We start from the raw sequence: 13,411 nt of genomic DNA on the forward strand, positions 1-13,411 counted from the left end.
TGTTGATCTAAAAATGCTTTTATGGTGGTTAATTTCACTTATGAGCTAAATACATTCAGTATTACTTTTTTAAACAGACAAATTGCTTAAGAGTGCTGCAGCACAAATTTTGGGCAAACTCCTTTCTTCTCTAAGTCTGACACTTTGAAGCAGAGTTTTACATAATTGTAAATTCTGTAGTAATACTGAAAGCCTCCTTTCCCTTTGATCCATCTAGTTCAGCCTGGATTAGCCCACATGAACCCTCAAACATTCATGCAGAACAAGGCCATGAAATTGTAGGATCTCATGATCTGAGGATGACTAATTTCTGCAGCTGTTAGCAACCTGAAAGTGCAAACATTTAACATTTCCCTAGGAAAAACTGAACATTTTCTTTTGTTGCACAGTAATAGATTTAGGCCTGGTACTGATCTCTCTCTCTCAAGTACTTATAAGTTACCCCACTACCACAGTATCTGAGAACCTAACAATTTGATGACTTGGCCTGACCAAAGGAAATTAATGGCAGAAATCTCACCAAAAAAATATGTCTAATTCTAAAGTTCACTAGCAGGAACACAGTTCATATCAGGTCCAGTAATTATCTGCTGATTATAAATATATTAAGAATAGCATCAGAGAGATAGCCGTGTTAGATGATCCATGCATCTGAAGAAGTAAGTTTTTTATCCATTAAAGCTTGTGCCCAAATAAATCTGTTAGTCTTTAAGGTGCCACCGGACTCCTCGTTGTTATTAAGAATAGTGTCAATTTTCCAAAGGTTTCAGGGAGACAGCTAAAATATTTGGGAAAAATAAGGGATTCATAAAAATCAGGGAAAGTTGTTTGACTGACCAGCAAGCTTTGTAATATCTGCAATCCTAGTAACCCCTGCTGTGAGTTCAATAAGGAGCCAGCCAGTCAACTAGCTTCCAAAAACACCCATCAGCATAGTGAAAGACATGTCCCTGTTCCACAGTGATCCACGATTGGGGGAACCTATAACACTGTCTCTGAGGAGAGGCACATGAAATACCAGAAGTGGGGGTGGGAGGTAAGCTGCTTCAAGTGCTAACTGGTTCTCAGTAAATCTGTGTTTTATTGTACCTGTGCATAATCTCTGAGAACCTTTTCAACCATTATATCCTTTCTCACAGAACTCCCTTGATTAAATTTACATTATACACTGCTGAATCAGTAGAGAATAGGCGCTCAATGAACCATAAATGTAGTGAAAATGTAGTTCCAGTACTAGTCACATTGGTTTCAAAAGCATTACCTTCCTTGAGCATAGTTACGAATGTGGAAGTGTTCACAGGATGGGACCCTAAATATATTTACAACATGACAACCAGTGAAACACATATAGGAAACTACATTAATGCCATGGTGAACAAACTAAAATAGACTACAGCAGCTGCTAGCCAAGAGAGAGATTAAATGTCATAACATATTTATTTTTATCATTCATAGCCATTTAATGTACAGCAGAGTTGGCTTGAGTCTCCTGTTTTAAGATCAGTACTCTGTTTATTGAACTGTTAATGAAGATAGGGAATCCAAGATTGAGTTCTTTGCCACATATAAAGTAACTGTGTCCTCCCTTCAAGAACTTGGTTTTAAAGGGGAAAAAGAAAGGTACAAGGACACAAACCATGGAGATTACACAGCAAAACATCTTCCTAGGGCAATATGCTGGTCTCTGATCAGGGAAGATTTCACTCGTTGAATTCCTACTACTGCAAAATAGACATTTTCATACAAATAGGATATTTTTTAAAAATATAAGTCAATGGAATAAAAGGGAGTGATGCAGAGTGGGGAAAAGTAATGCGTCAGTTACTCACTATAAAGCAATTATGCTGTAGTAATATTCAGCTATTTCTGCACAAGCATTACATTTGCAGGGAATTAAAAATACACCAAAAAATTCCTCGCTCTCTGGGCTGGAGATGGGCTTCAATTGTCTTCAGAGCAATCCACTACCTGGAGATGTAGAACAATACTGACAAACTTCAGGGACGACTCTCTATCTCTGGAGAACTTCATGGGATAGATAGTACAATGTTGTTCTGATTCCTGTTCCTTCCAGCATAAGAATTAAGACTTCACAATTCCCACACTCAAGAAATAAAACTACCAACTGGAAAAATTGTCTACAGTGCAAAATAACTCCACACAATAATGAAGGATAGGAAGTAAAGAATACATCCACTTGAAACAGCAGTGGGAACTTTGGTTGGTGGAATGTAATTACACAAGTAGGAATTTAGCCAAGTCACTTGGGCTCTTTAGTAACAAATGGTCAAATAGTATCAATATGACAGCAGTTTTAGCAACACTGTGTCCCCTACTTCCATTCTAGGATTTCTGTTCAGTAATGAAACAAAGGGAAGACTGCTACCTACTGAATCAGCATTACTATTCCTTATAGCCCCTGGGAGTATATACCTTGGGAGTATTGCATCAAACCAATGGCTTGCCATACCCTTCTGAGATATGAAAGGATCACAACATATGGTGGCTTGCCTTTGCCCCTTGGGCACAGCCGCAGTGAACCCAAAACAGTGGCCAGTATTTTGTGGCTCCCTTGCGCCCTGTAGAATCCTGCTGAAATATTCATAATTTGCAGAGAGAATAGCTACACTTTTTAATAATTTTTTTCCTTTGGAGAGAAAAATTGTTCCTGGTTTCCTACTTTTTAGCTCAGATAAAATACCCTGAATATTTAAAATGAAAGTGTCATTGCAACCTTCAGATAGTACCACTGGTGCATAGTAGGAAGGGCAACAAAATATAATCATGAGGTTCCCAACCCCCGCAGCATTTTTATATCATATTTGGTATCATTTTGTTAAACAGCATGACATTCAGTAAAAGTTAAAATCTTTTAATTGCTGGAGTGTTAAGAGAAAACACACACACACACACACAAATTACTGACGTGCTATCTTAAATTAACTGGAAAGTCTTACATTGGCTGAAATAGTTCTCCATCTGGGATTAATTTGGTTGCTCTCCCCTGATACCAACGGTCATGATGTTTACAGATAGATGAAAACGTGGCAGTGGTTGGGAGACTGTGTTGGATTACAAACAGAAATTGAATCTTCTGGCGTGTAAGAACAAGCAGCAGACAGTGTACATTATAGAGCTTCCCTAGTCCACCCCCAACACTAAAAGTGCATTAAAAATAAAGCATGCTACATTAAAAATGAGAAAATGAATATACAATAAAACCTCTGAGTGACTCAAATCAATATTGGAGTCTAAAAGAAGGAACTAGGTAAGAATCAAGAGACCGTACCTCTTATTTAGGCATGAAAACGTCACGTTTGAGAAGCTATTTGAAGAATATCCTGCACTCATAGAGTACATCTATACTGCAAAAAAACACAACACCCACAGCAGTGAATCTCAGAGCCCTGGTCCACTGACTCGGGACTCATGGAGGTCACACTATGGGGCTAAAAATAGCAGTGTAGATGTTCCCACTGGTGCTAGAGCCTGGGCTCTGAGACCCTCCCTGGATTCCAGAGCCTAGGCATGCACCCAAGCCCAAATGTCTACACTCCTATTTTTAGCCCCGTAGCACAAGCCCGAGTCTGCTGACCTGGGCTCTGAAACTTGCTGTCACAGGGTTAATTATTTTTTTTTTTGCAGTGTAGATGTACCCACAGATTCCAAGGCCAGTGAGGACCACTATATAACACAGGCCAAAGAATTGCCCCAAAATAATTATTTTTGAACTACAGCATATCTTTTTTTAAAAATCCCATTCCCCCTTCCTCTCCATTTCTAAGAGTTCACAGTTTGACCATAAATACTCTAAACTGAATCTGATAGCTCACAAAAGCAGCAACATTTTCTTAAAAAATTTGATAAGAAAAGTGTGTCAGTTATAAAAGGAAGAAAACAGATTAGGAATTGGGATTTTTGAATTTGTAAGAGTAGAATATTTTACCAAAATATATATGTTTCCTAATAGTACCCAATAGGCTAATCATGCTGGAAAAAAGCGGTAACTATGAATTTCCTAGATTAGGGATTTATATCAGATTCCTTATTTTCTCATAGTTTGTTTGATGAGCAAATGGCTGAAACCATTTTCAGTCAGCAAATAAGTGGCCTTTGTCATAAATATAATCTTACTGATGGCAGCACCAATTTGCACAACTATAGCAACAACATCAAGGTGACAATCTGTAGGATACTGCTTAATGGATAAGCCTGTCTTATCTAGAAAATTTTCTTTAAGACAACCAGTCATTATAACAGTTCTGCAGAGTATAAGGTGATTGTTCTTCTCCAAGGACTCAGAAAGAAAATATACGTCTGAAGAAAGATTTTTTTTTCTTTCTAGAAAATATAAAAGAAGGGACCAGTGTCCTTTAAAATCAACTAAATCAACACTGCAGATCAGTACGATTATTGATAATTACATTCTACTATCTATCTATAGTTCTTTAGTGATAACACAAATTTGTTCATACTAAAGCATAACCTTCCAAACTAATGTAATTGAGTATGGTGGACAAGTTAATACATCAGTCTCAATTAAGGCTTATACAGCAAGACAAATCAATTCCAACTAGAACTGGGAGAATAACTGATTTTTCAGTTTGGTGGCAGTTCGAAATTTAAAAAAAAACAACAAAAAATGGTTTGGGTCTGTTCTAGAGTAGGGATTCAAACTTGTATCTCCAACACAGGGCCAAAGACTATAAGGCAGGAGAGGGTGGCACTACCTCTTCCTTCTCCCCCTTTATTGTGAATAGCCAAAACCGTGTGTGTCAATTTTGCAATTATTTTCAGGTCAACCAACATTCATCCAACAATTTTCCTCCAGCTCTACTTACAACAAATTTAAAAATAGGCAAAAGTTTTTACCTCTAGGAATGCATCAGAGATGCCAAGGAAACAAAAGGCAGCTGATGAAACTCCAGTTGGAGACACTGAGCAGAAATGACAACACTGACCTGAATTTTCCTTGCACAATCCTTTTGAGTACTTCTGTGGCAGAGCTACAGATGATCGGATGGCTTCCACCCAACTCTGCCTCAGAACACCCAGTTATCTTGTTTACAAAGTGAAAAAGCCAAAAGCTTTTCAGAGCCAGGTTCTGATAAACAACAAAAGACCAGGAAAGATAAAAGCAACTGCAGATTCAAAACCAACTTGGGTATCAAATCTTGTTCTGTATAAAACTGCCTCACTATCTAACACAGGATCAAAATCCTCATAACAGTAATTATTTAAACTAACCTTTTGGGAGCAAATGTAATTATAACCCTCATTTTAGAAGTGTGTTATTATATATGATATGCAGAATTGCCTAAGACTAAAATCCCCATACATAAGGATTTATTTTATAGATAAAATATGCATGTGCACAAACAATTAATGTTTTAAATTAACCAAAAGAAATACATTAAATAAATGAAAGATAGCACATCAAGAAAAGTACAAAGAACATAAAAGAAAAACATTATAAAAGTAAACATGTATGTTAACAAGAAATATGATATACAATCATAGAGTAGAAATAAAAAAGTATCATTCCCAATATAGTGGTATCTTATCTCTTAAATGCATATTACAATTCAATTTTTTGAGTACACAGTACGTTGCATAACCTTATAACAATCTATCATGCCAGTTTCAGTAAGCATACTGAGTATTTCTATACTTGAAGAGTTTTCACTGGATGGTGCTGAGAATTTCTTGTGTCTGTGATGTGTGGTCTAATAGTTTCTTCTGGACACTTCCATTTCTCAGCTCATGTCATTTTCAGATATTTCACTGAATCTTTAGTGCAAAATTCTGCTCTTGTACCCAACTGACTGGCCTGAAATCAGATACCCTGTGCACCTGACCTAGGTGTGTCTCCCATTAAGTAAACAGACTCTAAAGATCGAGATCTGTCCTGTGCACTGAGAGGAGAATTTCCTCCTTTGCCCACTTATTTTACAGAGACTGGAAATTCAATAAGCAATCTGAATACACTTGTTGTGATAACTGGGACAACAAATTTACCCTAATTGTCAGTTCAAGTATATGAGTGTTCATAAGATGTTACAATAACCGATAACAACAAATGGTAATGAAAGTAGGTCAAGTAGTGAATGTTATAAACAGGTGCAAGAGAACCAGACTTAGAGACTAGTCCAAATAAAAAGCCACGTTGATATTATTCCAGGACTATGTTGGAATCATGTTCAGTAAAAACAAATTGTACTGGAAATTAAGGAACCAAAACTGATGTGCTGTATATTAGGCCTACCTGGAGGACAAAATGAAAGGATGGGCTATTCCACTCATCACTCCCTTTTTGGGTCCTTCAAATAAAGAGACTTTGGAGGGGAAAGAACAGATGGAGGCTACTGAAGCAAGTTTCACTACCATGGCAGCCAGCCACACCACCTGCTGGGACCCTTGGTCTTTGTCATTCTAATTTTGAAAGGTGTCCTGACCAGACCAGGCCAAAGAGAGGTACACCGATAACAATGCCACCTCTACCGGCTCCAGCTGAATCCCAACCACCACCCTGGATGAAATGGGATCAGACTTCAACAGCTCCAGCCCATCTCAACTAACTTTTTCTCTTTCACCCAAAAGAACAGTTATCACCATCTTTGATACCATCCAAGAAACTGTCAGACAAGGGTGGTTTTCCTTCTTAAACTCTTTCCAGCTAAAGGGAAAGGGAACAAGAAATGTTGCTAAAATTAAAGCCTTACTTAATGCTTTACGTATCAGAGGGGGAGCCATGTTAGTCTGGATCTGTAAAAGCAGCAGAGTCCTGTGGCACCTTATAGACTAACAGACGTATTGGAGCATGAGCTTTCGTGGGTGAAGTGGGTATTCACCCACGAAAGCTCATGCTCCAGTACGTCTGTTAGTCTTTAAGATGCCACAGGACTCTGCTGCTTAATGCTTTACATTTCAAAAGCTTTAACTGTTTTTTCTCCTTTTCTGTATCTTTCATAAAAGGTTAAAAAGGATTTGTCATGGTACCAAGCAGAAAGGGCGGTGGAACAATTTGTAGAGTGGGGGTGCTGACAGCCACTGAACCAAACTGTAAACCCTGTATATGATGTAAACCACTTCAAGCCAGGGGTTGTGTCAGCACCACCAGCACCTGTGCTAAGCAGGCTGAGGTCTCTGTATACTGAACATTGTTCATAACTTTTTAATGTGCACAGTGACAGCGTTTATTACACCGTTAACACTTTTGTCCTTTGAGATTAATACAAAGCATCTCAAGAGGAACACGACCTAGCAAAGAGAACAAAGAAAATCTGCACTATGTTCTCTCTACATACAACACCTATATGTCTTATATGAAAGAAGATATTCGCCTGGGGCAATTTCTGCAAAGTATCCAGTAAACAAACTCTTTTTCATCTCAAAACACTAGAAAAAGATGGTTGTCAACTGTTTAATAAGTGAATAAGGCTAATCTACTGGGAAAGACAAATCCCAGCCCCCTTTCCCTGCCAAGCATAGTACCCTGCAGACAAAAGCTCTGTGTGCACACCTCTCATTTTAATCTAGTATGCAATATGGGTCAATTAAACACTGCCTATAGCGTGATAAACATGCATAAAATATAATTCTAAACATTTAAAAACATGCATTTCATTATACAGAGATCATAACACTCAAGTCACTTAGGAGCAAGTATTTAAGATGTGGCTGCAAAGCAAAGACCACACAACACTCGCTTTTGAGAAATGTCAGCATTTGAGCACCAAGAGCAAAACGGAAGTTGTTTGATACTTCATTGTGCCCAATAGGTGACGCATCTAAAATCGAAGTAACTCCGTGAGAGAATATTCAGCCCTAAGCACCACTTCTCCCCGATCTATTGTCACCAAACAGGGTTTTATTTTAAAACAGCACTTGAAACCAGTGTGTAGATAGGTGCCACAAAAGTTTCTCTGCACTCGCAACAGCTTTGCCAGTGCATCTCAATCCCAATGATATCATTCCATGCCACCATTCCACTGATACTCTGGGCTTGTCTATACTTGAAATGCAACAGCGGCACAGCTGCACCACTATAGCACTTCAGTGTAGACACTGCCTATTGCCAACAGGAGAGATTCTCCCATCAGCACAGGCAATCCACCTCCCTCCCTGAGGAGTGGTACCTAGGTTGACAGAAAAATTCTTCCAATGACCTAGTGCCGTCTACAACAGGGGCACCCCCTACCACTCAGGGATGTGGATTTTTCAACACCTCTGAGTGACATAGCTGGGTCAACCTAACTTTTTAGTGTAGACCAGGCCTAAGATCTGCTAGTGCACCACAATCCTGGAGCATCTTTACTATTCCAGATCAGGGAACGCCACAGAGCACAGCAAAATCAATCCTGACCTATAATCCAGTGCAAGGCCTCTGCACAACTGTAACTCATACAGCAGCGTTGCAATGCAGACATCTCTCTCCTGAGAACCAGACGGAGCCAATCAAACAAATGAATACAGGTGTTTTTAAAAAAAAGTAATATTTTCAGTCATGACCTCCTCCAGGCTTTGAACCTTAATCTCCAGAGATGAGAAACTGGTGTATTATCCAATAATTAATTGGCCTCCAAAATGGAAACATTAAGGATTCTAAGGCATAAAAATAAGAGCTGTAGTTCAGAACTGACACTCAGCACACACATTTTATGCCACATTCCTGACAGCTGCACTTTCTGGACTGCAACAAGCTGCTCCACACAGACAGAGCCCTGCACTCACATTAAGCCCTCGGTTTAAATACTTATCTTAGAATGATACCACCTCCTAGTAGCTGAATTCCTGATAGTTTCATGCAAGGAACTTTGCAGGAGGGAGAAGGGGAAGCCTACAAACATGCATTTATTTCAAAACCTTTTTTTGTTGCTAGATCACCACTAGTTATGCTATGAAACAAGCCTTGGTTGTTTCAAATTCTGCAAACTGTCAGCCATAAACGTGTTTTTAGTTGTTTTACTTCTGAGGTAAGGAGAGTAAACTCACTCAAAACTACCATCTCAGGGAGAGGCAAAACTCATAGTCAAAGAAGATCACATCAATGCCTATATAGCGCCTCGATCCACAGATCCCAAATCATTCTACAAAGCAATGCAGGTGATATTATCCCCATTTTACTGAGAGGGAAACAGAGACACAGACTTCCCTGAAGTCAGTTTGCAGAAGTCAGGATTAGACCATCCACAAGCTCCCAACTCCCAGTCCAGGGAAGCCCCAGATTATACCTGCTGTGGTGATACTGCACCTACCCACTACCCCAATAGAGACCACCTCCCCCACCAGACCCCCCCAAATAAACCACCTCCCCTGCTCCCACAGCAGAGACCTCCCCAAATAAGCTGCTTGCCCCTCCCACAGCAGAGATCCCCCAAAATAAACGCTTGCCCCTCCCCAGAAGAGAACCCCAAATAAACCACCTACCTCTCCTCAGCAACTCCCCAATAACAGCCTGCCCCCCAGTAACCCCCCCAAATAACCACCTGCCCCTCTCTCAGCAGAGACCCCCAAACAAACCGCCTGCCCCTCCCCCAGCAAAGACCCCCCCAAAGAACCGCCTGCCCCTCCCCCAGCAGAGACCCCCAAACAAACCGCCTGCCCCTCCCCAGCAACCCCCTCAAATAACCGCCTGCCCCTCCCCCAGCAGAGACCCCCCCAGTAACCGCCTGCCGCCTCGCCCCACCTGCCCCTCGCCGGATCTCAGCCCGGAACGTCGCCGCCCCCTGCCGCAGCCCCGGCCCGAGCCATCCCGCCGCTCGGGCTGCTGAGGGCAGGAGGCGCAGCTCCGCTCCCCGCGCCCGGGCCGACCAAAGCTCTGTCCCCGCCCGCTGCCGGCAGGGCCAACCGGCCTCCGCCGCGGAGTTGGAAGCGGGGCAGGCGCTGCGGGCTGGCCAGTAACGCTCCACCGGCAGCTTCCCCCGCCCCGCCCCGGCCCCGCACACCCCGGAGGGGTAAGTCCCCCGGGGGCCCGGGCCCCGCACACCCCCAGAGGGGTAACTCTCCCATCCTCAGGGGCCTGAACCCCCCCAATCTCCTGTGGGGACTGAGCCCCTCATTGCCCCACAGGAAGGTTAACCGCTCGATCCTGGGGGTTGGGAAGCTGAGCCCTCATACCCTGCCAGCAAGGGTACCCCTCCAAATCCTTGGAGGGCCTGAGTGCCTTTTGCCCCCCTCCCGCACCTAGGGAGTGGCCCTGCCACAGGGTCTAGTTACACCCTCTCTTCAGACTTGGTCCCTTTCACAGCCTCCCCAAAGAGAAACGAGAAGCAATTTTCTGGCAGGGAGCAGAATGCTTTCCAAGAGACAGTCCAAACCCCATTCCAGGGACGGGGAACCCTGGGAGGGGGGACAGTCCAAACCCCATTCCAGGGACGGGGAACCCTGGGAGGGGGGACAGTCCCTAATGTGGGAAGCAAACAAAGGCTGGGAACCAATCCTGTTTAGGAGTGCTACCTGGGCAGTGCTGAGGTTGCTGTCTTTGAGACATGTTGCCACCTTATGATGTGGCGCTGTCCACAAAGACGCTGGGGCTACTTGGACTCTGGAGGTTCAGGATGGGGCCATGAAAACCAGGCTTATCTCTTACATGGGCAGCAACCTGTGAAACTGTGTGAAATGAGCACAAGACCTCACAAAACCCACCCACATGACTAGCCCCCCTTGGTGGCAGGCTCAGCAGTGCAACCAAGCAGTAATGAGCTTTGGGGCCAAAATCCCCTGACATTGTTGGAGAGATTTCAGAAACAATTCCTACATTTCTGGAGTAACAGCACTTAATAAACACACATAAAAATGTAATGGACTAAATGAAGGAAGCCCTGGAGTTATTTGTCTCAGTCCAAAACCCTGCTGACTATAGACTAAATCTACCCAGTTACACTGCAGAAAATCCAGAATAACTACTGCTCCAGTCTCTTAATTATGATATGTGTAATACTGCCCTCTGCTGTTACATATGTATTTCAAACCTCCCCATGTTTAAACACACAAAGTTTAAACTCCCCCACCACTGCCAGAAAGGGGGCTCAACGTTCATAAACCCACTTAGTCCAAAAGTAGAAGAGAAAACTATGCATCAAAAGTAAGCTCTGAAGACTCTACACTTCAACCTTTATTATCCAAACTTTCAATATCAGCAATTCCTAATTATTTGCTACGGGATCATATTATCCAACATCTATTAATCACATTGAATTTTTTCTAAAACCTGTTTATCTGAAATTATTCATTTTCCTCCTTTACCTTTCAATAACTGATCTTCCTGTGATACTCCACAATATGAACCCACTTGGCAGAGACCATGCATGAAATTCTGGCTCCACTGAAGAAGTCAAGGGCAAAACACTCAGTGAGGCCAGGATTTCACCCCATATTCTCTAGAGGTCAGAGGCTACTCTGGATCCTTAATAATAATCAGTGTGCATGACTTAGTTTTTACTCGTAGTCCTGTAACAATGTCAAGAGCATCTTCTATCACAACTGCAGTCAGGAAAGAATGTTATACTTTACACGTCTGAGTGAGTGAATAATCTATTCACGTCTTCTCAGTGCTGATCACATCTACAGAAGTGAAAACTAGAGGGTATTTTTATTTCAATTTATGTTTTGCACATTTAAAATGTCAGAATAGACAATTTAGTAGTGTGGTTCAGAAAATAATTGGGTATGGCACAGCAACTGAAAAACACAATCATGCACCCTTTAATCTAAGTATATGTACATTGGCGATTCTAGGAAAAAAGAGACAAATGCCCAACATGTAATTTTATGACAAACATTCAACAAAATGGAAAAAACACATAGGAATTTCTAAAATTGCTAGTTCATTCTGAGAGTTAAAATTGGGGAGGCTACTAGAATCTGCCTAGTTTGTGACTGTGGAGAGGGGATAGTTGGTGTATTGTCTATTACTAGGTAGACAACATGGTCAAAGGAAGAAGTTTTAGATTAGAGATAAACAGCAATTACATGTAGACAAAACTGAAATATCTAGTCAGATGTGGATACCTGGGTGCAAAACTTAACTCAATTCTTTCTTCAAAGATTTACAGTTCACAGGTCAGATTTTGGTCTAAACTATTTGACAAGACAGGGTTATTAACGAGAAGAAAAAAAAATAAGATCAAGGTGAACTGATTTAAATAACTGATTTAAATGATCTAGATAAGATCATGGAGAGTAGGTCCACCAATGGCTATTAGTCACAATGGGCAGGGTTGGGGTCCCTAGCTTTTGTTGGATCACTTGATGATTACCTGTTCTGTTCCTCCCCTCTGGGGCCCCTGACATTGGTCACAGTTGGAAGACAGGATACTGGGCTACTTTGGTCTGATCAAGTATGGCCATTCTTATGTTCTAATCAGCTTTAACCTTGTTTTGCATTTGTACTTTTAGTTATTTTCCTAAAGGAAGGTTGATTCTCATTGACTAGTTACCATTAAAACATCTGTGACTAAATACAGCCTTTACACTACATTTGCTGCTTTTTGCTAACCAGGAGGATAAACTATACACATATACACACATATTTATTTAAGCAATTACAGCATATAGATCATAAGCAGCATTTAAAGACTCCAGGTAATAAATATAAGACTTCTGATAAAAATATCAAAAATTGGCAACCTGCACCATGAGGAAAGCTGAGGCTGAAGGACGAAGTTCTGGATTCCAGCCTTACTGGGGAAAAGATCAAAAAAATGCCTGGGAAAGGGATATTATTGGTACCTGGGTAAAGGACACTAGCTTCCCTGCTCTGCAGAAAGATGGAGCACTTGATCTAACAGCTCTTTTCTCTCTATCTTCTATGAATTCATCCCTGTACTATTCTGCAGTGCAGACGTGCTCAGAGAAGACAGGATTTGAAAGCTCCTTGATCTTGGTATGTCACCAGCCAGAACTGTAACCAGCTCCTTTCAGGCCAATGGAAATAAAAAATGTAATAAGCAGAATCAACTACTAATACAGCTGCCTGCAAGGACAGAGATTACAACAACATACTCAGTATACCTGTTTCCAGTGAAGTGGGTTTTAGCCCATGAAAGCTTATGCCCAAATCTGTGAGTCTCTAAGGTGCCACAAGTACTCCTCATTCTCTCAGTATACTTGGGTCACTGAGCCTAGGCCAAAGGGTGCTTCTGCCCCCAGCACAGTCAAGCACTCGAGTTTTAATGCTCCAGTGGACACTAGACCAGATCCTCCTGGAGAAGATACCTGCACGTGTATGTCACAATACATGGGGGGCAGCTTCAGCCTCCAGGGGACCCTCCCCAGCTGTGGGGGATTCAGCTTCCAGGCGCCCCTCTCCAGCTGTGTGTGGGGAGGGGGGAGTCCGCCCCTCTCCACGTGTACGTAGAAGGGAGAAGAAAACTCAGCACCAGCCCAGCAACGGGGAGCAGGCGGGGGA

The 13,411-nt window shown here is 41.9% G+C and overlaps 1 protein-coding gene across 6 annotated transcripts in view; it reads right to left on the reverse strand.

Moving 5' to 3' along the window:
• Nucleotides 1–13,333, reverse strand: part of LOC115636946 (solute carrier family 35 member E2A-like) — a 35,454-nt gene extending 22,121 nt beyond the window's left edge. For 2 of the 6 annotated variants that reach the window (XR_003997112.1, XM_030537681.1), the window contains exon 1: nucleotides 9,689–9,787. The gene's annotated coding sequence lies outside the window, so the exon portion shown is untranslated. The other 4 variants (XM_030537683.1, XM_030537682.1, XM_030537685.1 and 1 more) reach the window with 4 other exon arrangements.
• Nucleotides 13,334–13,411: the final 78 nt, after the last annotated feature.

This window comes from Gopherus evgoodei, chromosome 18, assembly GCF_007399415.2.
Source record: "Gopherus evgoodei ecotype Sinaloan lineage chromosome 18, rGopEvg1_v1.p, whole genome shotgun sequence".
Classification (NCBI taxonomy): domain Eukaryota; kingdom Metazoa; phylum Chordata; order Testudines; family Testudinidae; genus Gopherus; species Gopherus evgoodei.